General features: G+C 42.3%; 1 pseudogene; it reads right to left on the minus strand.

Moving 5' to 3' along the window:
- Window positions 1-10816: 10816 nt before the first annotated feature.
- Window positions 10817-22240, minus strand: LOC121547122 (annotated as a pseudogene).
- Window positions 22241-24074: the final 1834 nt, after the last annotated feature.

Raw genomic sequence — 24074 nt, forward strand, 5'->3', positions numbered from 1 at the left:
CTAAAATCACACTAATATTGAAACACATTAGAAAAATGATCAAATAATCAAAAAGGATATTTATCTATCAATACTCCATCCAGTCCGACTTGTCCATCTTCATCCAGATCAGGAACAGTCAACAACAGCATCTGAGTGTTGTCTCCAGGCATCACAACTCCAACCCATCTCAATATCATAGCTGTCGTTATAATAGGCTGAAGTGTTGATGTCATTTTTGTTAATTCATCCATTCTCCCTAAGGCTTTGAACTCTTGACTTGTATTTCCATCTATCACCACTAGTTCTCTCTCTCTTACTACTAACTAACATTGAAACGTAGCTAACTGTCCTAGAGTTCCTTCAACCCTAGTTCTCATAACTTTTTAATCTGACTTTTCTCCTAACTTTTTCAAAAACCCATTTCACTGATTTATTCACAAAATCCCTTACCACTAATATTAGAATATGTGATCGGGAAGTCCCCACCTGCTTCTGACTTCTTTACACACAGACTTGGCAAACGATTGAACATCTTTTAGCCTAGTTTGAAATCTCATTCTCCTCTTGGTGTAGGAATGTAACCAAGAATAACAGTCACCCCTTTTAACATTATTTTTCAGACAGATTGTCTTTTCAAGCAAATATGATTCCCAAAAACCATACTATTTTATAATCTTCTACCAGACAGCCGTCTGGTGTACATCTTATTGTACAGTTTAACTTACACAATGCATCTCTTCCCAACAATGCAATAGCTATATGTTCTGATACCAACATGAGTATTTACATTTTCTTGATTTTTATATTAGATCTCAGTTGGTTCCTTAAGAGTAATCAATTATTTTACTCCCTCAAATCCCTATCCTAATTAGTTAATTTTACATAGTGAGATGTTTAACCTCTTTAGGCTGAACACAGATAAAAGCTTTTCCACTATCACTTCTCCTAGTCCTTTTTTTCACTTCAATTGTTTGATATTTTTCCCTAATTGGTGCTACCAGCTGACACCCCCCTTCGGATCTTCTAGGCACTCTAGAATCCTTGCTCCTTTAAGGGTTCACCTGTCCTCCAGATGATCCTCACTTGCCTCCTTTATCTTCCTCTGAAATTCCCTCTTTCCAGAAACTATCTATGGATATGAAACAACTTTTACCTCTAGTTGTGGCTGGTACAATTGCATTTTGACCTTGTTCAGTTGAAGCTGTAGCACTGATTGTTGATTTGATTCACTCTGATCCTTCATAACCAAAGCTTTTCTTCTCCTTCTTCTTCTCCCCCAGTTGTATTTGATTGAGTTTTCTGAGAGTTTCTTGGTCCTGTTCTTTCTTGTTGTTGACATATCGGTATTCTTCAAAAGCTTATATTCTAAGTTCTGTCCTCGAAATATCATCTTCCATCATCCTCTTAGTTTTTCTCCTCCAATTCGTGGGATCCTTTTCTCAGCAGTTTTTCTTCTCTTCTGTATCTTCAGCTTCTTGAGTTGTTCCTCCAGTTCTTTTACTTCTTCTAAACTATTCGCTTTATCCAGGCATGATACGCATCGGTCTATATCTCTTTCTATTTCTTCTTTACTAATCATTGTTGAATAAAATCCTCTTGAATATGAAGCACCTTTACTCTCCCACTCTTTATCGCTGTCTTCATCTTTGCTTTTATCAGAACTCGAATCTCCTGTATTCTTCTTCTTCAAACATCCATCACCCCTTTTTTCCCTTTCTTTTGATCTGCTTTATGAATTGACAGAAGCACTTTCATTATGTTGATGACGTCAGGGTTAAGAGTCCCTCTACTAGCTATGTTTGTTCAATGTCAGGCCAACTTTTGTTCCATTTTCCAGATAACTTTTAGTTAATGGTATTGCAATGTTTACTATTTTCAACTATATCAACAGGTGTAATTACCTTCATAGTCCTGATATTCTTTTTCCCCCTTGTAACAACTATTTTATATTCCTTTATTGTAAATTATTTCTATTTTAGACTATATAGCCTATAGCTTCCTCCCTATTTTCCTCTCTATATTTTTTTCTTCTTCTTCCCCAAATTAATTAATTAATCAATTAATTTATTCATCTATTTCATCAATTTACTTATTCATTTTATTTTATTTTACCAAATTATTGATTAGTGGCAATCTTACCACATCCAATCAGGAAATTAAATGCAAGTAGTCAACTTCAGAGCAATCCAAAAAATAAAGACTTCTAATCCTACAACACTACAATACTCATAAAACCATTGCTTAATAAGCATCCAATTACCTCAATCTTACAGAATAATGTCAGTACTCGATTCCCAACACAACTCTAATCAAACCCACTCATGCACAAAAAGTCCAATACGCAATTACATCAATTGATCAGTCTGTTGCCAAGTCCCTGTCAAATTGTCATAACATCAAATATCCTGTAGGGGAAGGTTTTGTAAACAAAACAGTACTAGCCTTGATTTTTTTTACTTGATCCTGTTGCAGCAGACTCTGTCGCGTCACACCCTGTCACATGATGTACACATCAGCACTTCCGCTCTCTACCGTCTCTCATATGACAAAAGAACAAACAAACAGACAAGAATTTAGTAGTTTATGCAGTCACTGAGTTATTTCAACCATTCAATATTCCTCTAGTCACATTTGCGCTAAAAAATAAGCAAAAACTTAACTCAGGACTATTATAAGTAACTCAATAACATTTTATTTTATTTATTTTAATCCGTCAACATATCTCTAATTTATCAATTCAATAGGACTCAAGAAAACTGTTTCATCTTCAAACGACAGCCGATGTAACAACCAAAACACACCATTAGACTCTAAATGTCTAACTCTTTGTTCCTTCGTTCGTCTGCGCCTCCCCGCAGAAGAGTATAGCAGAGGAGTGACCTATTTACCCCTACGTCACTCTAGTGTCGTAAAATCACACGCATGCGCAGTACATTCATCACTACGATTTCACAGTGGAAGTAGCTCTCTCTCAGCTCTCTTCACTCCAGACAACAGAACATTAGCAGTCCCGCTATACCTCCTCTCCTTTACCCTTATAGACAAACAATAACACTTAACAGAGCTCACAAAACATCAGGCACTTAACCCAAACTATCTAAACACGATATTGGTGGCTCGACCCATTCCAATGGACCACCAAGGAAAAAATATCGAACATAACCCGCATCAAATTTGGCATGTAGCATGAATAAATTAGCATTAGCATTAGCATTAGCATGAAGCATGAAGCATTATTAGCAGGCCACGTTTAGCATTTCTCCCTCCGCCGTGTCGTAAAATTATTTTGTTTGCTAAATTTATGCTACCACGAGGTCCCTCCGGAATTGTAATGAGCGGTTACATAAAACAAATGATTCGTCAACCACCAGCTGAGCGGTAACATACAATCACAACATACCACAGCCTCAAGCCCCTTGGGCTTACCTAACTTCACCTAACTTCACCTAACACCTAGCTCTTTTGGCACTCCTCCTAGAACAGTTGGTTTAGACAGAGGATCAACAACAGGATGCTGCCCCTCACCCAGAAGCTGTTTTGGCACTCCGCCTAGAACAGTTGGTTTAGACAGAGGACCAGAAAGAGGAACTTGTGCGACACACTGTTCTAATGAAGTTTTACTGGCAGAATGTTTTCTTCATTATATCTTCTTCACACAATAACTACGTTTAGTACCTTTAAGACTAACTGTATGTCATCTTACTTAATTACCTTGTACCTAAGTCAATTTCTGTCACCACAAATGTTATCCACAAGTTCATCTGACTGGGGAAATAAATATAGGGCTTCATTGACAACATCCTGAAGTATCCCTTTAAGTCAAAACTATAACTGAAATGTCTTTGGCCACCATACCAATCAAAACTACATCAAAAGAGTTCATCAAGAGGTCCATAGTCTTTGAGATAGTGGCTGGGTTGGAGACCCACCAGCCGCATGGTGGCTCACCAAACGGGCATAGAGAGTTGACTGCAGCAAGGTGTACTGCTTAACTAGGATGTGGCCCTAATTGGAGAGTGGCTTTAGGGTGGAGTACGCTTCAACAGCAGGCATTCCCTTCAACATGTTACAGAAGATAATGTGGAGACAGAGATGGGCAGTATCTCTGTTATACGTATTTGAAATACATATTTCAATGGCTTTTGACTATTTTGTCATTTGTATTGCACTGGCCTGAACTACAATCCTATGTATTTGGAACAAGATACTTTTGAGACCTGTAATTTGTAAAAACATTTTGTTGTTGTAAAATACAACATATTTTTCTATACCATTCTTTATAGGGGTTGGACATTTTGTGTTCCCCTTTCATCCTGCATTGGGATCAGAAGTCTGATGGCACTATGGTTTGATAAAGTGACTAGTAAATGACAAAAATGTGTACTCTGTATGTAGAGGGGGTGTGGTTTCTTTGATAAGGAAGTGTGACAGATTTTTTGGTAGTCGGCAGAGATAGTTTGTAGTTATGTTACATGCATTTGAAATACATATATTAATTACTTCTGAGTATTTAGTCATTTGAATTATGCTGGGATGAACTACACTCCAATGTATTTTGAAAATACAAAATACTTTTCTATACCATTTTTTATAGCGGTTCACATCTTGTGGCCCCGCTTTCACCCTGCATTGGTATCAGAAGTCTGATAGCACTATGGTGTGATAAGAGCGTCTGCTAAATGAACTAAATATACATGTAAAAAAGAACACTTGAAAAATATGCTGGGTATTAAAATAATGAGCTCTGCACCCAAAAGAAGGCCAATAATAATACCCAGTGTGCTTTGCAATTGTTCATTTTTACATTGTCATTTTAGTCATTTAGCAGAGACTCATATCCAGAGAGACTTACCATCAGTACATTCAACTAAGGTAGATTAACAATCTCATATCACAGTCATAGAAAGATAAAAGCTGTTTTCTTCCGTCACTGAGAATGTTGTTGTAGTGAAGGTGTATACTAGCAAATGTATTTACCTGTATGTATTTGTATTTTATCTACATACAACTACAAAAGTATTTTGTATTTTAGTTTGATACATTAGTCTTTAGAGTATCTGGTATTTTTAACAAGATCCATTTTTGATGTACAGTATATTTTGCCCATCTCTGTGTTGATATATCGTCTCTCAGTGACTAACTGATTTGGTTATGGCTACCTAGATTAATGTGGAGATCACACACACACAGACACACACAGACACACACACGGACAGACAGACAGACAAACAGACAAACAGACACAAACACACACACACACACACAGAGACACACACACATACACGACACACACACAGAGACACACACACACACACACAAATACCATCCACATCAATGAGCCAGTCAATGTTAATGTCTCTCTCCCCCTCTCTCTCTGTTTCTCTCCCTGTCCCCTCCCCTCCTCTCTCAGTGCTGGGTCATGTGTGTGCGGCCCAGTCTGTCCTGGTAGCGGGCCTGTCTGAGGTCCACAGGAAGGGCTATCCTCTGACGGAGCAGGCCCTGTCAGGGAAGGTGCTCCAGGTGTCCTCCATGGCCTGCTTCCAGCTGGCTCCCCAGTACATCCTACTGGGGCTGGCTGAGCACGTATTTCTGACACACCTATTGCTGCTACATTGTTCGTACACAGAGACAAACTGGGTTGGAGATTTCGAATGTCAATGGACACCATATGTAGTTGAGATGAAGTTAGAATGTGGAGTGTTGGAACCAACTGCCAACATGGAGGATAGTATTGTGAACTCTGGAAGCTAGGGTTAGGATGCCCCCTACTGGTGTATTAGAGACAGACAAGAGACGTTTGAACCAAATGAATGCTTCTTTCTCTTCCCAGTCTTCCTCTCTTCTCTGTTCCAGGCTCTGTGATCTCCTTCCACCTGACACCCAGTCATATCAGAGGCATCTCCCTGCACTTCCTCCCCCTGTGGATATACTGCTAAATAGATGACTGAAAATAGCTGATTCATTGTGTCAATCAATTCAATAACAGAGCAATTCCAATGTCATGATGATGAGTTTTATTTTGAAAGATCACATTGATTCAGAATACAGAATTGTTTGTATTCATGCATGTACATGGGTGATTTAAATATTCTCATCTGATCATAAATGGATCAACAATGATCCCAGTTTCTGATTTGACTGGTTTGCCAGTACTACAGTTTACATCAAGAGAAAAAGAGACACATTTACAGAGGATTGCAACAGCCAAGAGGTGATCAGGTAGACAGTAAAAGTCTGAAGCCTGAGTGTCAGTCTGTATGTGCCATCATGCCATCTGTTTAGCAAGAGCACTAACAGATCTGGGACCAGGCTACAAACAATATGCTATGTCTAAAGATGTATTTTCTTACAATAATGTTAAAAAAGGGGAATTGAACCAGATCATGGCCCTATTGGAAGACTGTTACAGTTTTTTACAATCACTTTGGCACTAATTTCAGAACCTTGACGTCATTTTTCAAAACTCTAGACACAAAACGGTCATCACTTGTAACACAGGCTGTTCAAAACATTGCATTGTGCATTCATATCTTTAAAAGAACTCTTGCACTTGCACAATCATTGGTTCAAAAAACAAATGTATTGTGAAATACCAATGAAACGTTAATTTAGATCACCCACACACAAGCAACCGATAGTTTCACTGTGTCATTGTACGAACAATCATTAAATATTGTAGTACAAAATAAGTGATACATGTTTCATTATGGTACTACATGTAAATACATCCCTGTAAAAGTACTGCAGTAATAGAGAGAATACTACAGACACAGTGGAATCATTGAACAAAATCTGAAATATATTGATGAAAAACAATACAGTACTGTAAAACATCAAATGCAGTGTTCCTCAACTTGCTTGCTTGTACTGTAAAAAGCAAAACATAGGAGTGATTACTGTACTTCTACATTTTCATCAACTCTGTCTTGTGGATTTGGCCACAGGTTCTCATCTATATCACAATGGATGTTTTCATTAGCCAAACATCTTGGAAAAAACCTTCGGGCATGGCGAATCCAGGCCTGACACTGGTCTGCCGTGACGTCATTGCATGCGTCATCCATGGCCTGGAGAAGAGTGACTTGTTCATGAGGGCGCCTATCATAAACCTTCCATCTCCATGTGGAGAGAAATTCCTCAATCGGGTTAAGGAAAGGAGAGTATGGGGGTAAATACAGGGTGGTAAATTGTGCATGGGCCTGAAACCATGCTTGCACCATATGAGCATGGTGGAACCTGACATTATCCCACACAATGACATAGGTCACACCATCAGCTCTACAGACCTGATCGAGCTCATCAAGGAAGGTTACAAGGAGAGCTTCATTATATGATCCAATACGAAGTCTGCGTCCCACCACACCATCTTCTGATATAGCCGCACACATGGTAACGTTGGCCCCACGTTGTCCAGGTACTTGGATGGTTGCCCGCTGGCCAATAAAATTCCGACCTCTTCTCCTTGTCTTGGCCAGGTTAAAGCCTGCCTCATCCAAATATATGAATTTGTGATGGTTGTCATCAGCATCCAGCTCCATCACCCTCTAAAAATACATTTTGGAAATAGATTTACTGATTACTGTACAATGTAGAATTATTAGGGAATTTTATTACAACAGCCATCTTGAAAATTAACATACCTGAACATACTCAGTACTCATTTGCTTCACTCTGTCTGCATTTCTTTCAAAAGGCACACGGTATAGTTGTTTTAAAGACACCTGGTGCCTTTTCAGCATGCGTGCAATGGTCGGCAAACTTATGGATTCCACATTGTTAAACATATCTTCATTGTCTAAGATATGCTGGCGATTTTCTGTAAGGCGAATATCATTTCTTGCCCGAACCAAATCGACCACAGCCTGCTCTTGTTGGTCAGTCAGAATTTTGCCTCTGCCTCCCCTATTTGGCCTAGTCTCAATTCTACAGGGAACATTACAGTAAGAAGACACTTGGTCACATCACCTACTCTGTGATAACATTGGTATGCAGTCATTTGACAATTGAGAGTAGCATAATGTTTAGTGCATGCTGACGACTTACCGGTTCTCATTGCGGAAAGTTCTGATTATTGAGGCCACGGTTGACCTTCTGAGGTTTGGTTGTATCATTGTAGCCGCCTCACTCATTGTCATGCCATGATTTATGACATGGTCTACAACTATTGCTCGGATTTCATTGCACTCTTTACTGTTGCTGCCGATGTCTTGGCCTTGTCCTCTACCACATTCCCCCACACCTCTCAAACGAGGCCCACGAACACCTCTCAGAAGTGGTGCTTGTCCCCTGCCATTCCTTTGACCAACACGTCTTCCTCCCACCACTGCTTGACCTTTATTGTGACCTGGATCACCTGCCGGCTCCATGTTACAGTACGTATCGCTATGTTGTTGCAAGTGGATCCCATCAATTCTTTATATACTCGTTCCACAAAGTGAACTCAATCATCAGTAACGAGTTGGCAGAATTGGATAAGCAATTACAAGGGCCTGCATCCATACAGTGCAGTACTGTCAATACTGTAAATAGTCTGAAAAGGTGGTACATGGGACCATAGAAACGGTGTCTGATAAAGAATGATGATTAAATATTACATCCATAGATAATGTAGTCTAATTGGTTCATGCTCCACGCTAATTGGTGACAATGAATCTCGTTATCTTGAAACTTTCATGATCTAAACATGGAATATTGTTTGTCTGTTTCCATACAACTATGCATTAAGAGTAATGCAACAGTTACTTATCATTTTGAGCAGTTGTATCAATTGATAGTTGGATAATTGTAATGAAATGAATAGACACTCATCTGAAATGTAATGTGTGAATTGCCTTTTGAAATAGTAGTACTTTGATGTTAAGTTGTGTCATATTGAACAGGTGATTTTTGTTAAATGAACAAATGATCTTAGTTTTATGTGTATTGTATCCAAGCAATTGAAAATGTGTTAGAGTTTTGAAAAATGTGCATTTTAATCATTGGTTGTGAGTTTTGTGTCTAGAGTTTTGAAAAATGACGTCAAGGTTCTGAAATTAGTGCCAAAGTGATGGTAAAAAACTGTAATTTTCTAACGAGGCAACCACTAACATTACAGTATGATATTCTAATGATGCAACCACTAACATTACAGTATGATTTTCTAATATTCTAACGAGGCAACCACTAACATTACAGTATGATTTTCTAATATTCTAACGAGGCAACCACTAACATTACAGTATGATATTCTAATGAGGCAACCACTAACATTACAGTATGATATTCTAATATTCTAATGAGGCAACCACTAACATTACAGTATGATATTCTAATGAGGCAACCACTAACATTACAGTATGATGTTCTAATATTCTAATGAGGCAACCACTAACATTGCAGTATGATATTCTAATATTCTAATGAGGCAACCACTAACATTGCAGTATGATGTTCTAATATTCTAATGAGGCAACCACTAACATTACAGTATGATAGTCTAATATTCTAATGCCAGTGAGCAAATCTCCAATCTCCACCCTATTCCCTATGTAGTGCACTACTTTAGATCTGGTCAGAAGTAGCCTAGTGTACTACGTAGGGAACAGGGTGTCATTTGGGCCAGAGCCAGTAACTCCCCTGGGTATGAATTCTCTCTCTATCCTATCTGTCTTCTATATTATGTTCTCCTCTCCTCCTCTCTTCTCTCCTCTATTCACTCTATTCTATCATCCACACCACATGCCAGCTTCAACACAATCCATTTACAAGGTAAAGACACACCTTGGAATAAATAGCAAAGGAAAACTACTACTAGATGTATTTTTTATTTCCCATCACCATGAATCATAATTAATAACTGAACAGTAGCAGACCTAACTTCATCTGTTCCTGACTCTGGGTAGTGGATTAAATAAACCATCAATCTCCAATGATATTAAAGTACAATTCTGAACATTACTGATATACTGAGTGACAAGTCAAGATAGCTGATGTTTTTATTGTTTGGTTAATAGCACCACCTGCTGGACAGGTTTAATGTTGCTTGACTGAGCAGTACGGGAGAATAAAAGATGTCAAATTCAGGGCCGGTTTCCTGGACATCTCCATTGAACATGCTTTTTAGTCTAGGACTAGGCTTCATCTGTGTCCGGGAAACCGGCCCATATAGTTCAATTAGCAAGTAAGTAACACTACCTGTTCCATGATACTGAGGAAAATGACATTGAGACAGAGAATCAATTGAGAAAACATTTCAATGGTTCTGAATGACAACCAACATACATTAACAGCATACATCATGATTAATGTGAATATATAAGATTAAAACATTGCACTTAAAAAAATATGAATGCATTGAATTGTAATTCATAACATCTTCTGAAAATCAAATCAATCAAATCATTGTACATAAAAACAGAGCAGAATGAATCATAACATTTGGGGACCATCACCACCAGCATGACTAGTATCTATGTGGACCCTACTACAGTTTAACCAGCTCAGCTATAGACTACACCAGCATGACTAGTATCTATGTGGACCCTACTACAGTTTAACCAGCTCAGCTATAGACTACACCAGCATGACTAGTATCTATGTGGACCCTACTACAGTTTAACCAGTTCAGCTATAGACTACACCAGCATGACTAGTATCTATGTGGACCCTACTACAGTTTAACCAGCTCAGCTATAGACTACACCAGCATGACTAGTATCTATGTGGACCCTACTACAGTTTAACCAGCTCAGCTATAGACTACACCAGCATGACAAGTATCTATGTGGACCCTACTACAGTTTAACCAGCTCAGCTATAGACTACACCAGCATGACTAGTATCTATGTGGACCCTACTACAGTTTAACCAGCTCAGCAGTACCAGAGAGATAAAACCCAGGATAGAGGGGGCTGAGTGAATGTGGTCTGGACTCTGTGGAGGAGGGTCATTGTGTCAGAGACACTGTAGAAGGACAGAGTACCTGCCCTGTGATCCAGGTCCACTCCTACTCTGGAGGACTGAGGGCCTGATACTTTAGTCTTAACATTATTGTGTCTGAACCAATAACCACCACTATAATAGTGTAAACTCCAGGACTTGTCATTCTCTCCAAATCCACCATCTGTCCCTGTTCTGCTGATGTCTTTATATGAGACTGCTGTAACACACACCCCACACCACTCCACCTCCCAGTAACAGCGTCCAGACAGACCCTCTCTACACAGAACCATACTGTAGTTTGTGAATCTGTCTGGATGAACAGGATATGGTTGGACTTGGTCTGTATTGGTCACCTTTCTGTTCCCTTCAGACAGAGAGAGGTGTGTGTTTGCTGTGTTTGGGTCAAGTGTGAGCTGACAGAAATCTGGGAGAAGAGCAGAGCAGAGACCAATGAGGGGAGTTAGAACAATAAGTGAAGTCAGATACTGTATCTATCCTGTCTTTGATTAGAGCACAGCAGAGATCAAATCAGAGAAATATGAGGAGTCAGATAGATACCCAGTCTTTGATTAGATCTACTATTGCTATATATTTCTAGAGGGATTGTTAGGAGTGTCAGTAAAAAGAGACTGTTAGTTACTTCAGAATAAAGAGACTCACATTGTAAGAACTGTTCTCTGGTCTTGGGCTCTGGAGGCAGTACAACATACACTATATTCAATACAGACACACAAACACATTCACAGAGAGAGGGAATGTTATCATCACACCATATTCCACATGTATATGACTAGTAGGGAACTTTCAATGGTCTAAAGTTGATGTTCTTATTATTTTCAACACACCTGTAGTGGAGATCTTGGTCCATTCTCCTTTAAGGAAGTCTTCTAGTTTCTCTCTCAGTTCAGACACAGTCTTAATCATATCTCCAAAGTACTGAAGAGGACGGACAACGATGCTGGGTAAGTCTGAAGATACACTGGTACCGGAGAGAGACTGATAACTCTGGAGAGAGAGACAGAGAGAGAGGGAGAGAGAGAGAGAGTGAGAGGGAGCAGAACCAAATGATTGAGAGTTTCACATTGAGTTTTAGTTTCATATCACATGTATCAAGGCAGTTTAGTTACCTGGAGGAAATGGATGTGATCCTCTGTGTGTGAGAGCTGCTCCAGCTCAGTGCTTCTCTTCCTCAGCTCAGCTATCTCCTGCTCCAGTTGCTCCAGGAGTCCTTCAGCTTGACTCACTTGAGCCTTCTCTTGGGCTCTGATCAGCTCCTTCACCTCAGAGTGCCTTCTCTCAATGGAGCGGATCAGCTTGGTAAAGATCTTATCACTGTCCTCCACTGCTGCCTGTGCAGAGCGCTGTTAAGAGAAAGAGAGAGAGAGAGAGAGAGAGAGAGAGAGAGAGAGAGAGAGAGAGAGAGAGAGAGAGAGAGAGAGAGAGAGAGAGAGAGAGAGAGAGAGAGAGAGAGAGAGAGAGAGAGAGAGAGAGAGAGTGACTTGTCTTCCTTTAAATGAGCCATCCTCATTACACTAACACCCCCCCTCCTAAAAACACATTGCGTGCCACCACAACCTCCACACAATCACATTATACAATACCAAACACCACAGTACAATACACCATCCAGCACCACATTCCAACCGTCCATCCAACCCCTCCTCTCCAGCCGTACAGACAGCTCACCTGAGCCCCCATACCTCCTGAAACATCTCCACACTGTTGATCATTTTGTACAACTCAAACTCAAGCCTAAGGCGTCAACAGTAATGGCATTACCCTGGCAACACAGAAGTCATTGCAGAAAACGGAAACCCCTCCCCAACTCCCAGGTCAACCCGAGTCAACCAGCTATTGGTGTCCAGGGCTCCATGTAATACCCTCCACCGGAGGACCCCTGACCTTTCCAGCACTGGGAGCTTATAGAGCACCCTCCACCTATACCCTGCCATGCTCTCAGCCCCCACAACCCCCTGCCACTGATGCCCCTTCACTCCCGCTAAGCTCCTGATGTGTCTAACCTTGACACTGAGGGAGTCAGAACGCTGCCACACTGACCATAAAATGTTTACTAACTTGCGCTTAGACCTTATAGTCCAAACAGAGCAATGCCACAGGCCTCCAGTTCTTTAAGTCGCTCAAATCTACTTGTTTTGGCAGGAGAGTCAAAGCCTCCCGTCTACAGCTTAGCAACAGCTCCCCCACCCTGACGCACTCACACAACACACGTCCTGTAAAATAATTCCCCAGAACTTTTTATAAAAATCCACAGGCAGACCGTCTGAGAGACAGCAGCTGAGAGTTTGTGAAAGGCCAGGGAAATGTCTATTTGATTTATCTGTGACAGAGAGAGTTTGGAAAGGTCTGTGAGCAGAATCTGAGAAAACCCAGGATAATAATAATAATAATAATAGTATGCCATTTAGCAGACGCTTTTATCCAAAGCGACTTACAGTCATGTGCATACATTTTTACATATGGGTGGTCCCGGGGATCGAACCCACTACCCTGGCATTACAAGCGCCATGCTCTACCAATTGAGCTACAGAGGACCACACAGTTCTGCCCTCTATAAATCAGAGTACAACTCCACAGCCTCATCTCCCCCACAACAGAAGTTACCCACCCATCAGGCTCCCTCATCTCCCCACAACAGAAGTTACCCACCCATCAGGCTCCCTCATCTCAACCACAACAGAAGTTACCCACCCATCAGGCTCCCTCATCTCCCCCACAACAGAAGTTACCCACCCATCAGGTTCCCTCATCTCCCCCACAACAGAAGTTACACGCCCATCAGACCAACGTAAACAATGGATTTTCTTGGTTTCCCCACTCTATTTTTCCAACCCAAAAGAGCTAGGAGCATCCATCTCCCTCAACATGGAAAATCTAGCTCTTACAAGTGCTCCTTTTGCTTTCATCTGAAAAGAAAGCCCCTAGGTCCCTGCGTAGTTCAGATTTATTATCTTGTAGCCCCACTTTGCCCCACCAACTCAGCCTCCACCTCATAAATGAACCACTCAAGCTCCCCCAGTACTCTCCTGGCCTCTGAAGAGGAAAAATCTGTTTAGTGCTGACAGAAAACCTGAATCTGGGCTTTCCCTACATCCCACCACTGACTGAGAGACCCAAACTCCCCCTTCTGCTGTCCCCACCTCTCCCAAAAGCCTTGGAAGTTTGAGCATAAAGTGGCATCTTGTAAGAGCTTTACAATGAATTTCCAATAGGACACCTGCCTGGGCCCTGGTGAAACAGAGAACTGAGCCATGGCAATATGATTGTCTGAAATCCCAACTGGGAGAATGTGTCACGATCTTCAGGGAGAGAAGTAGACCAATGCGCAGCGTGATGAACGAACATGTTACTTTGTTATATTAAAGCACAAAACAATAAACGACTCGTGAAGTCCACGGTGACAATGACCGAACACGGAACAAAAACCCACAAACACCAAGGGAAAACAGACAGTATAAATATGGCTCCCAATCAGAGACAACCAGCCAACAGCTGACACTCGTTGCCTCTGATTGGGAGTAACTCAAGCAAACATAGAATACACAACCTAGAACACCCAACATAGAAACAGAACACATAGAATGAACACACCCTGGCTCAACATATAGAGTCCCAGAGCCAGGGTGTGACAAAATGGAGGCCCTCAATAGCCTGTTGATGATTCTTGAATGTATAGATACGATCCAGGAGAGCTGTGCTTACCCTATCCCCAACCACCTTCACCAACAAATACTGCTTTGAGGTGGGATACTTAATTCTCCATGTGTCCACTAGATGGAACTGATTCAGAACATCATTCAACACCCCTGCCCAGCCCAAATGAGTTCCCTCACTATTCCTGTCTTTAGCAAAGTCAATGGTGCAGTTCCAAGCCTGAACATTAATTCAGTCACCTCTGGTCGACAAAAACGTATTTTCCTAGTACATTCATTGTCAAATTCATCAACCATCATCGAGCCGCTCTGCCTTCTCGAACAAGCTAGGGGCATGTTGAGGTAAATTTGCTAACCGCGAGGGTTTCAGGACTGGTCATTCAACTGAGACTGCTCTTCTCTGTGTCACGGAGGCTCTCCGCACTGCTAAAGCTAACTCTCTCTCCTCTGCTCTTGTCCTTCTAGACCTGTCTGCTGCCTTTGATACTGTGAACCATCAGATCCTCCTCTCCACCCTCTCCGAGCTGGGCATCTCCGGCGCGGCTCACTCCTGGATTGCGTCCTACCTGACCGGTCGCTCCTACCAAGTGGCGTGGCGAGAAGCTGTCTCCGCACCACGTGCTCTCACCACTGGTGTCCCCCAGGGCTCAGTTCTAGGCCCTCTCCTTTTCTCCCTATACACCAAGTCACTTGGCTCTGTCATATCCTCACATGGCCTATCCTATCATTGCTACGCTGACGATACACAACTAATCTTCTCCTTTCCCCCTTCTGATAACCAGGTGGCGAAATCGCATCTCTGCATGTCTGGCAGACATATCAGTATGGATGACGGATCACCACCTCAAGCTGAACCCTGGCAAGACGGAGCTGCTCTTCCTCCCGGGGAAGGACTGCCCGTTCCATGATCTCGCCATCACGGTTGACAACTCCGTTGTGTCCTCCTCCCAGAGTGCGAAGAGCCTTGGCGTGACCCTGGACAACACCCTGTCGTTCTCCGCTAACATCAAGGCGGTGACCCGCTCCTGCAGGTTCATGCTCTACAACATTCGGAGAGTACGACCCTGCCTTACACAGGAAGCGGCACAGGTCCTAATCCATGCACTTGTCATCTCCTGTCTGGATTACTGCAACTCGCTGTTGGCTGGCCTCCCTGCCTGTGCCATTAAACCCCTACAACTCATCCAGAACGCCGCAGCCCGTCTGGTGTTCAACCTTCCCAAGTTCTCTCACGTCACCCCCCTCCTCCGCACACTCCACTGGCTTCCAGTTGAAGCTCGCATCCGTTACAAGACCATGGTGCTTGCCTATGGAGCAGTGAGGGGAACGGCACCTCTGTACCTTCGGGCTCTGATCAGTCCCTACACCCAAACGAGGGCATTGCGTTCATCCACCTCTGGCCTGCTGGCTCCCTTCCTCTGCGGAAGCATAGTTCCCGCTCAGCCCAGTCAAAACTGTTCGCTGCTCTGGCACCCCAATGGTGGAACAAGCTCCCTCACGACGCCAGGACAGCGGAGTCACTCACCACCTTCCGGAGACATTTGAAACCCCACCTCTTTAAGGAATACCTGGGATAGGATAAAGTAATCCTTCTACCCCCCCCAAAAAAAAAATTTGTAAAGTGGTTATCCCACTGGCTATAGGGTGAATGCACCAATTTGTGAGTCGCTCTGGATAAGAGCGTCTGCTAAATGACGTAAATGTGCCTTTGAGCAAGGCACTTAACCCTAATTGCTCCTGTAAGTCGCTCTGGATAAGAGCGTCTGCTAAATGACTAAAATGTAAATGTATAGTAAAATGGTTGCATGATGTAATTTATTGGCGGGCTGGAAGATGCAATCCTCTTTTCTATTCAGAGACTGTTTACTCCCAATATGAGATATTAAGTAGATTTTTATCATGCATGTTTTCTAGGGTTGAGGTTAGCGCATCGGACAACATTATGACACTTTATCAAGCAATAATAAAAATAAATAAATTACTAATAACAAAAAACAGCAAAGTGCTTCGATAGAATTTTGATTATTTTGTTCATCAAAACCTATTTAGTACTATAATGGTATTTACTAACAATATTATTACTTAAATAGTTTCTAAATGTGTTCTAGGCTACCCTACCCTAGAATTAGGGTTATTGGTAGGGTTAAAGTTTCTGTATAGCACTCAGAGCTCAATACAACTAATAGGAGCTGGCAGGGTGAAACATGCCCTATTATTTCTAAACTACGGCAAGCATCTGGGACATATGGTAATATTATGAAACTGGGCTCCATGGCGGATGTAATTAAGTAGTTTTATCAGAAAAAGGCGTTCAAAATGTATTGTGTCCAGCCTAGTCCTAGCCCCCGCTGCCGGCTGGTCGCGCTTGTCTGCACTAACATTATGCCCTACATCCCCACACTAGAAACACCCAAAACTATCTGTGCTAGCAAACCCTGCTTTCCACCCCTCCCCTGCGTAACCTTGAAGTTTGTTAAGAAACAAACACTTGTCTACGAAAAGAGACATGTTTAACGGATTCCGCTTGGCACCCAGCCGAGAGCACACGAAAACCACTTTATTTTAAATTTACCAAAACTAACCAACTACTTGCGGCCTGCTCGTCAGTAATAAACTGAGGCAGGTTAGCAACCACAACTCTTGTCGAAAGAGGCGAAATCAGCACCAACACACCCCTCACAAAAATCCCACTCGCAACAAGACAAACCTTTTTCATTAACACAACCACCGCCTTGTTCATTCTGGATGCAGAGTGCAGATGTTCCACTCCAACCTGTTCGCCGACCATGAGCAAAACTTCCTCCACACCTTTCTCCGGAAAGCACCCGAAGCGACAGCGTTTCTTCTCCACTCGGTTGAGGCCATCACGCCGCCCTGACAAACTACCCCTACTTCCCCCTCAACTCTAAACGATAAACAGTGGAAACCAATAAACAAACCCTCCACCATGAGAAAATAAATTCAGAAAATACGCAAGAACCAAAAGAAAAAAGAATAGTAGCCCTCCTCACGAACCACAAAACTCTCACACAACCAAGTTCTTCTTCTATGATATAATGGCGGTCCACAAACCAACGTTAAAGGTGCATGCCGCTACCTACTGTGCCTGAGTGTGTGGTCAATCACGGTTTCCAACATTTCTAAATCCTCCTTCCTAACTCAGTACTTCTGAGAAAATAAAGAGCCCTACTAACTTCTAATAGACCCTCCCCCATCCCCAAAATCCCTTCCAAACCCCCCCAACCCCGTCCAACCTCAATGACCCTACACTTCAATCTTTCCCTCTCTTCAACATACTTACAACAATATAACAACACATGCTCCACCATTTCATCGATCGTACCCTCCAGACACAAACCATTCCCATGCTTGCCAACCAGATGTAATGACGAGATCAATGTACAATGTCCTAAGTGCAATCGAGTAAACACCACCTCTTCCTTCCTAATCTGACTTTTGAATCTTGGTCCATCGACCTTTCTGTAAAACTGTAAACTATTCATATAAATGCCGGCCCTTGTGCTCAGAGTACCATCTCTTCTACCACACATCTATCAAAATGGCTCTGATCTTACATTTGGCCTCACCTCTACCCAGTGGAACATTAATATAAATTATATCTCGTTTCAAAGCTCTTTTAGCTAACTGGTCTACAATTTCATTCCCTTCCACACCCGAATGTGCTGGGACCCAGCAGAATCTCACTACTACACCCATTCTCTCAATTCTCCATAATAACATTAATACCTCCAATAGCAGGTCACTCCTATTAGATTTACCAGATGATAAACTATTCAATACAGACAGAGAATCTGAGTATACTATAATTCTAACAGGTTGTACGTCCTCCACCCACTGGAGGGCAACTATTATCACCAACAGTTCAACTGAGTATACTGACAGTTCATCTGTTAGTCTTCTACATATCTGCACATCAAATTCAGGAACGTAAACGCCTGCTCCTGTGAGCCCACTATCTGGGTCCTTGGATCCATCTGTGAAAAGTGGTAGAAAAGCATAAAAACTTTTACCAATGTAATTGTCAACCAGTTTCTCAATATCACTGACTTCTGACCAATCTTTCCTTTTCTCTACCAAGGTTAGATCAACAACAGGGTCTGGGAGTAACCATGGAGGAACATCCCCTATCACCACAGAAGGGCCAACCTCCAACTCCCTCAAACCACTCTCATCAGCAAGCTTTCCAACTGTCCAACCAAAACCACTGCCTTGTCTACTAGTATATTCCCAACAGTCATCTAGAACAGTAGCAGTGGGATGCTCAACCTCACAGCCTTTCAACCCAATAAGATAATGACCATTTTTACACTGTATATCCAAAGGCATCTCACCTGCCTCCACCAGTAAGGCACATAGAGATGTTGATTTAAATGCACCAATAGATATCCTTAAAGCTTTATACTGGATTCTGTCTTTGCCGCTGTTCCATAAACTATACACCCAAAATCAATTGTCGTCCTGATCAGAGCTCTATAAATATCCATCAACGATTGTCTGTCAGTACCCCATTCATAACCAGAGACCCACACAACCAACTACCGCAAAAGTGATGGAATGAGAGAGACAGAGACATCGTTACAACACTGTACATAGCCATAATATAACGGTTCTTTTTCTTTGGAGTTTAACGGCGGTTGGCATCCAATATGTTGCATTACCGCCCCCAACTGGACTATAATATCAATCCATTATACTTTGTGACACAAAATGGGAAAAGGGGAAATTATAATAATACAGAAATACACCCTTCCAACTAACCCCTACACTCATTAAATACCCACTACCCCATTCAACTACTTTGACCCTATCTGCTCCTGCACCATGCCAACGGCCTGGGAGGACGGGACACCACCACTCAACACACCCTGTAACTCTTCTGATGTCTAATCTTGTATGCCCAAATACTTCTCTGCAGCTGCCACCACAACATCTTTTTTCTTTGATTCTTCTTCCATTGCTATGAATGCCAAGAAGCTATCTTTACCGAAGCATATATCACTCGTTGGCCTATCCCTCTGTGCTGGCACAGATCTACTACCCACAGGGATCCTCTCAGGATCTCTCACCCTTGACCCATCCTCCTCTACTTTCTTCACTGCCTCAGCATACGACACCTTCTGCACTACTCTGACTCTAGCCACCTCAACCTGCCTCTCTCGCACCGGACACTTCCGATCCCCAGCAACATGGGCATCCCAACAGTTGACACACACAACTTTATCCACCGAAACTACACAAACCTCTATCCCATGCCCTCCTGCACACTTCCCACATCTTGGAATCTCCCTCCTGCAAACTGCTGCAACATGACCATAAATGTTGCACCTGAATCAGCGCAGTGGATTCGCCACAAAAGCTCTAACAGGATAACTGATATATCCTAACATGACTTTATCGGGTAAAGACTCAAAACTCAAAAGAGCTGACAGTGACTCCTATGTTTCACCACGCTCAACACAGGGTCTGCACCAAACGGAGGGCATCACAAACACCAGGAATCTTCATCTTCAATTGCTCCACCTCCACACTTAACATTACCCCAGAAATCACTCCTTTCAATGGTGCCCTGTTCCTAAGAGCAAAGCAAGAAACAGATCTTGACCCAAGTTGCGTGACACGGAGCGCCCACTCCCTCTGGTCAGAACAAACACAAACAAATATCACAAGTCCACTACAGGTTACCTTCACTGATTCAACTGCACCCAACTCCTTTCCCACCCACCCTGAAACCACAAATTAATCTGCCAAAAGGTATGGATCCACTTTCTCCAACAATGTAACTCCTACTGCACCAGATTCTTCTTTATCATGTCCATTGATGCCAGGCTCTGGTTCTGAGCTCTTCACCACACCTTCTACCTCACTTAACTCTCCCTCATTCATTTCCATTTCACCTCCAGAACTCGGTCTGACTCACTCTGTTTTCACTTGAATTATAACATTTGAAATGTCTCTATTACTTTGAAACGTCTGTGAGTGTAACATTTACTGTTCATTTCTGATCATTGATTCCACTTTCGTTTATTATCTATTTAACCTGCTTTGGTAATGTAACATATGTTTCCCATGTCAATAAAGCCCATTTAATTGAATTGAGAGAGAGTGAGAGAGAGAGAGCTCCCTGTTAATGTATAGCGGACATGAGTCACTCATGGTTACTCATGGTTATGTGATGAGGTAGCCCCACTTGTGACTTTAAAATCAGTGTCGGCCCAGTAGGGAATCTCCTCTTGGTGGAACTTAATAATATATAACATGCCATTTAGCAGACGCTTTTATCCAAAGCTATTTACAGTCATGTGTGAAAACATTTTTACGTATGGGTGGTCCCGGGAATCGAACCCCCAAGATGTTGGTTTCTCCCGCAGTAGACCCGGGTTCATATCCCGTCAGTTACATTAAGCCGTGTGTTCTCTGAAAGGGGTCCTGTTTCCAACAGTGGGGTCAGTGGGATTAGATAGAGGCCTCTCTCTCTCTCTGACTGGAGGAGAGAAGTGAAATGGTGTGTCTCCTCTGGTCAACAATACTCACCTTGAGAGACTCCACAGCCTGTTGGAGCTCCTTCAGCTCCTTCTCTCTCTCCTGGAATCTCTGCTGGACCTTCTGCTGACTCATCCCCAGCTGCCTCTGTGGAGAATCACTCTTCAATGAGCTACCAAGCTTTATTTGTCCAGTAGATCAATAGTATAGTAATGTGACATATGGCCCATAGAGAGGAAGGTCTAAAATATTGATGGTCCATTTACAATATGATATTTATTTGTTGCTATGTTAATGATTATAGTTTTTATGGTAGGCGTACATGTATCAAGGGGTTGAAACTGAACTTTGGACTCATAAAAGGGAATTCAGAATGATAATAGTGTTTGACTTTAGAAAATTGTGATACATTTGGAGCAAACTCAATATACACCAAAGTTTGTGTTCATATTTCTTCTGCCATGGATCGATTTCATTTGAATTCTCTCATATTTAAACAGCCTCAGATCCTACTGTATCTTTAATTATTTGATTATCAGACAGTCACCAACAAGTTGTTCTGGTCTTACCTGTTTCTCAGTCCTCTCTGCTGCAGCTGACACTGTATTATGACCTTTATGTTCATCCATTGTACACAGATAACAGATACACTGCTGATCGGTAAGACAGTAAACCTCCAGCAGTTTGTCATGATGAGAGCAGATCTTCTCCTGTAGTTGTGCGGTGGCTTTGACCAGCTTGTGCTTCTTCAAAGCAGGAGATTCATAGTGAGATTGGAGGTGAGTCTCACAGTAAGAGGCCAGACATGCCAGACAGGACATGAGGGCTTTCTGCTTTCTGGTCCCAGTGCAGACATCACACGCCACATCTCCAGGTCCAGCATAGCACAGAGCAGGAGGGGGAGCAGCCTGGAGTCCTGTCTTCTTCAGTTTCTCCACCAACTCAGCCAACATGTTATTTTTCCTCAGATTAGGCCTTGGAGTGAAAGTCTCTCTGCACTGAGGACAGCTATAGACCCCTTTCAGAACATCCTGATCCCAGCAGTCCTCAATACAGCTCCTACAGTAACTGTGTCCACAGGCAGTAGTGACCGGCTCCTTCAGTAGATCCAGACAGACAGAACAACAGAACTGGTCCTGGTCCAGCAAAACTCCCTGCTGAGCCATTTGGACAGTTGTTCACTCTCACACAGACAGACGACACAGAGACTCAGATCAGTTTTGTTTCCTCAGAAGAGAGTTTGTGGGAGGGGGATGGACTTCCTGGTTCTGCCAGAGGGGTGGGGTTAGAGGTAGGGAGGGGTTAGAGGGGGAGAGAGAGAGAGAGAGAGATAGAGAGAGAGAGAGAGAGAGAGAGAGAGAGAGAGAACTGTCCACAATGTTAATAGAGACAAAGATTTGTGTTCCTAGGTTTGGGCCCTTAATATGGAATACAATAAATAGAGTGGTTAGAATATATAAAGGGTAACAGTTTCTATGAAGTACATATGTATAATGCTTTTAATGAATTGTGTAATGCCTTAAACTAATGTGCTATGACACTAACTATAACCATCCATAATAACTAATACGTGGTTGTAAAACTCTACAATGTGTTATAGATCATTATCTACAATGGGGGATACAATGTACTGTAGGTGAAATTAATACTGTATGTATTGACTGATCTTTGAGAATGATGTAACACTTTAAATTACAGTGTGTTTATTGGTGTGTAATTATTTCTGTTAGTACAGTGGTGTAAAAGTACTGTGATGCCTCATTCTTACACTGTACTAGCAGCAGTAACCCTAACCCTAACTCTAACCCTAACTAACTCTAACCCTGGGATCGAAATGCTACTTTGACACTGACAAACTGAGAATCCGAGATCAATAAAAACGACCTTGTCTTGAATCCATCAATAGCCATCCTAGGTGTGTGGAGACACATATTGTAGGCTACAATATGAGGAGGAAATTATAGTCCTAAAAATGCTTTCCAGTTTCACTGACTCACCCAATGATGCACAGCTCCCTCACTGGTGATGGCCGATGCACTCGTGCCAAAAGCCTACCTCTCTCTCTCTATCTTTTGTAAAACAATATTTGGAAGTTGATCAAATATTTTGGTGGCCTACAGCATAGAGTCTAAATAAATGATGAAGTGCAACGCTTGAGAGATGAGAGTTCAGGCCCCTGTCTATCAGAGCAGAGAGAGATCATAGAAAGTGAATCTCATTCTAGTTACATTTGAAGTCGGAAGTTTACATACACCTTAGCCAAATACATTTAAACTCAGTTTATCAGAGCAGAGAGATCATAGAAAGTGAATGTCATTGTCACGACTTCGGCCGATGCTGCCTCTCCTCCTTGTTCAGGCAGGCTTCGGCGTTCGTCGTCACCGGCTTACTAACCACTGCTGCCCCAATCATCATCACAATTGTCTTGTCTTGTCAATCACACACACCTGGTTCCTATCCCCTAATTAGTCAGTGTATAAGTGTTCCCTCTGCCCCCTTGTCCTTGTGGGGGATTGTTAATTGTGAGAGTAGTGTAGCTCGGTGGAGCTACTCATAACATTGTGTTGCCAGGGTAGATTTCCCTCCTGTGCCTATGTATTATTGGATTCCGTTACAGTGTATTTGCCAGGGATGTTAGTTTGCCCTGTGCCTGTTTCGTTGATCGCTATTGGAGCGCATTTGTGTGTCAACGTAGGAATAAACTCTGTATTCGGTGATTAACCTCCTGCACTTGACTCCTTCCACCACACTCATCACAGTCATTCTAGTTATGTGAGAGATACAGGCGTGCTTCTCACACAGCCACCGTCACGCGTCGGCCACGTGTTTGTCTCCAACATATACTATGCCCACATACTCTAGTGTAGCTGTGGGGCTTACAAGTCTGAATTTCTTACAGCCTAATTTTCAAGACATCAATGTACAGCAACATTTTTAGGTGTCACTGCAGAACACCCTCCATATGCATATGAACACATACTCAGAGGTGGGGCTTACAAG

This window comes from Coregonus clupeaformis, unplaced genomic scaffold (assembly GCF_020615455.1).
Source record: "Coregonus clupeaformis isolate EN_2021a unplaced genomic scaffold, ASM2061545v1 scaf0489, whole genome shotgun sequence".
Lineage (NCBI taxonomy): Eukaryota > Metazoa > Chordata > Actinopteri > Salmoniformes > Salmonidae > Coregonus > Coregonus clupeaformis.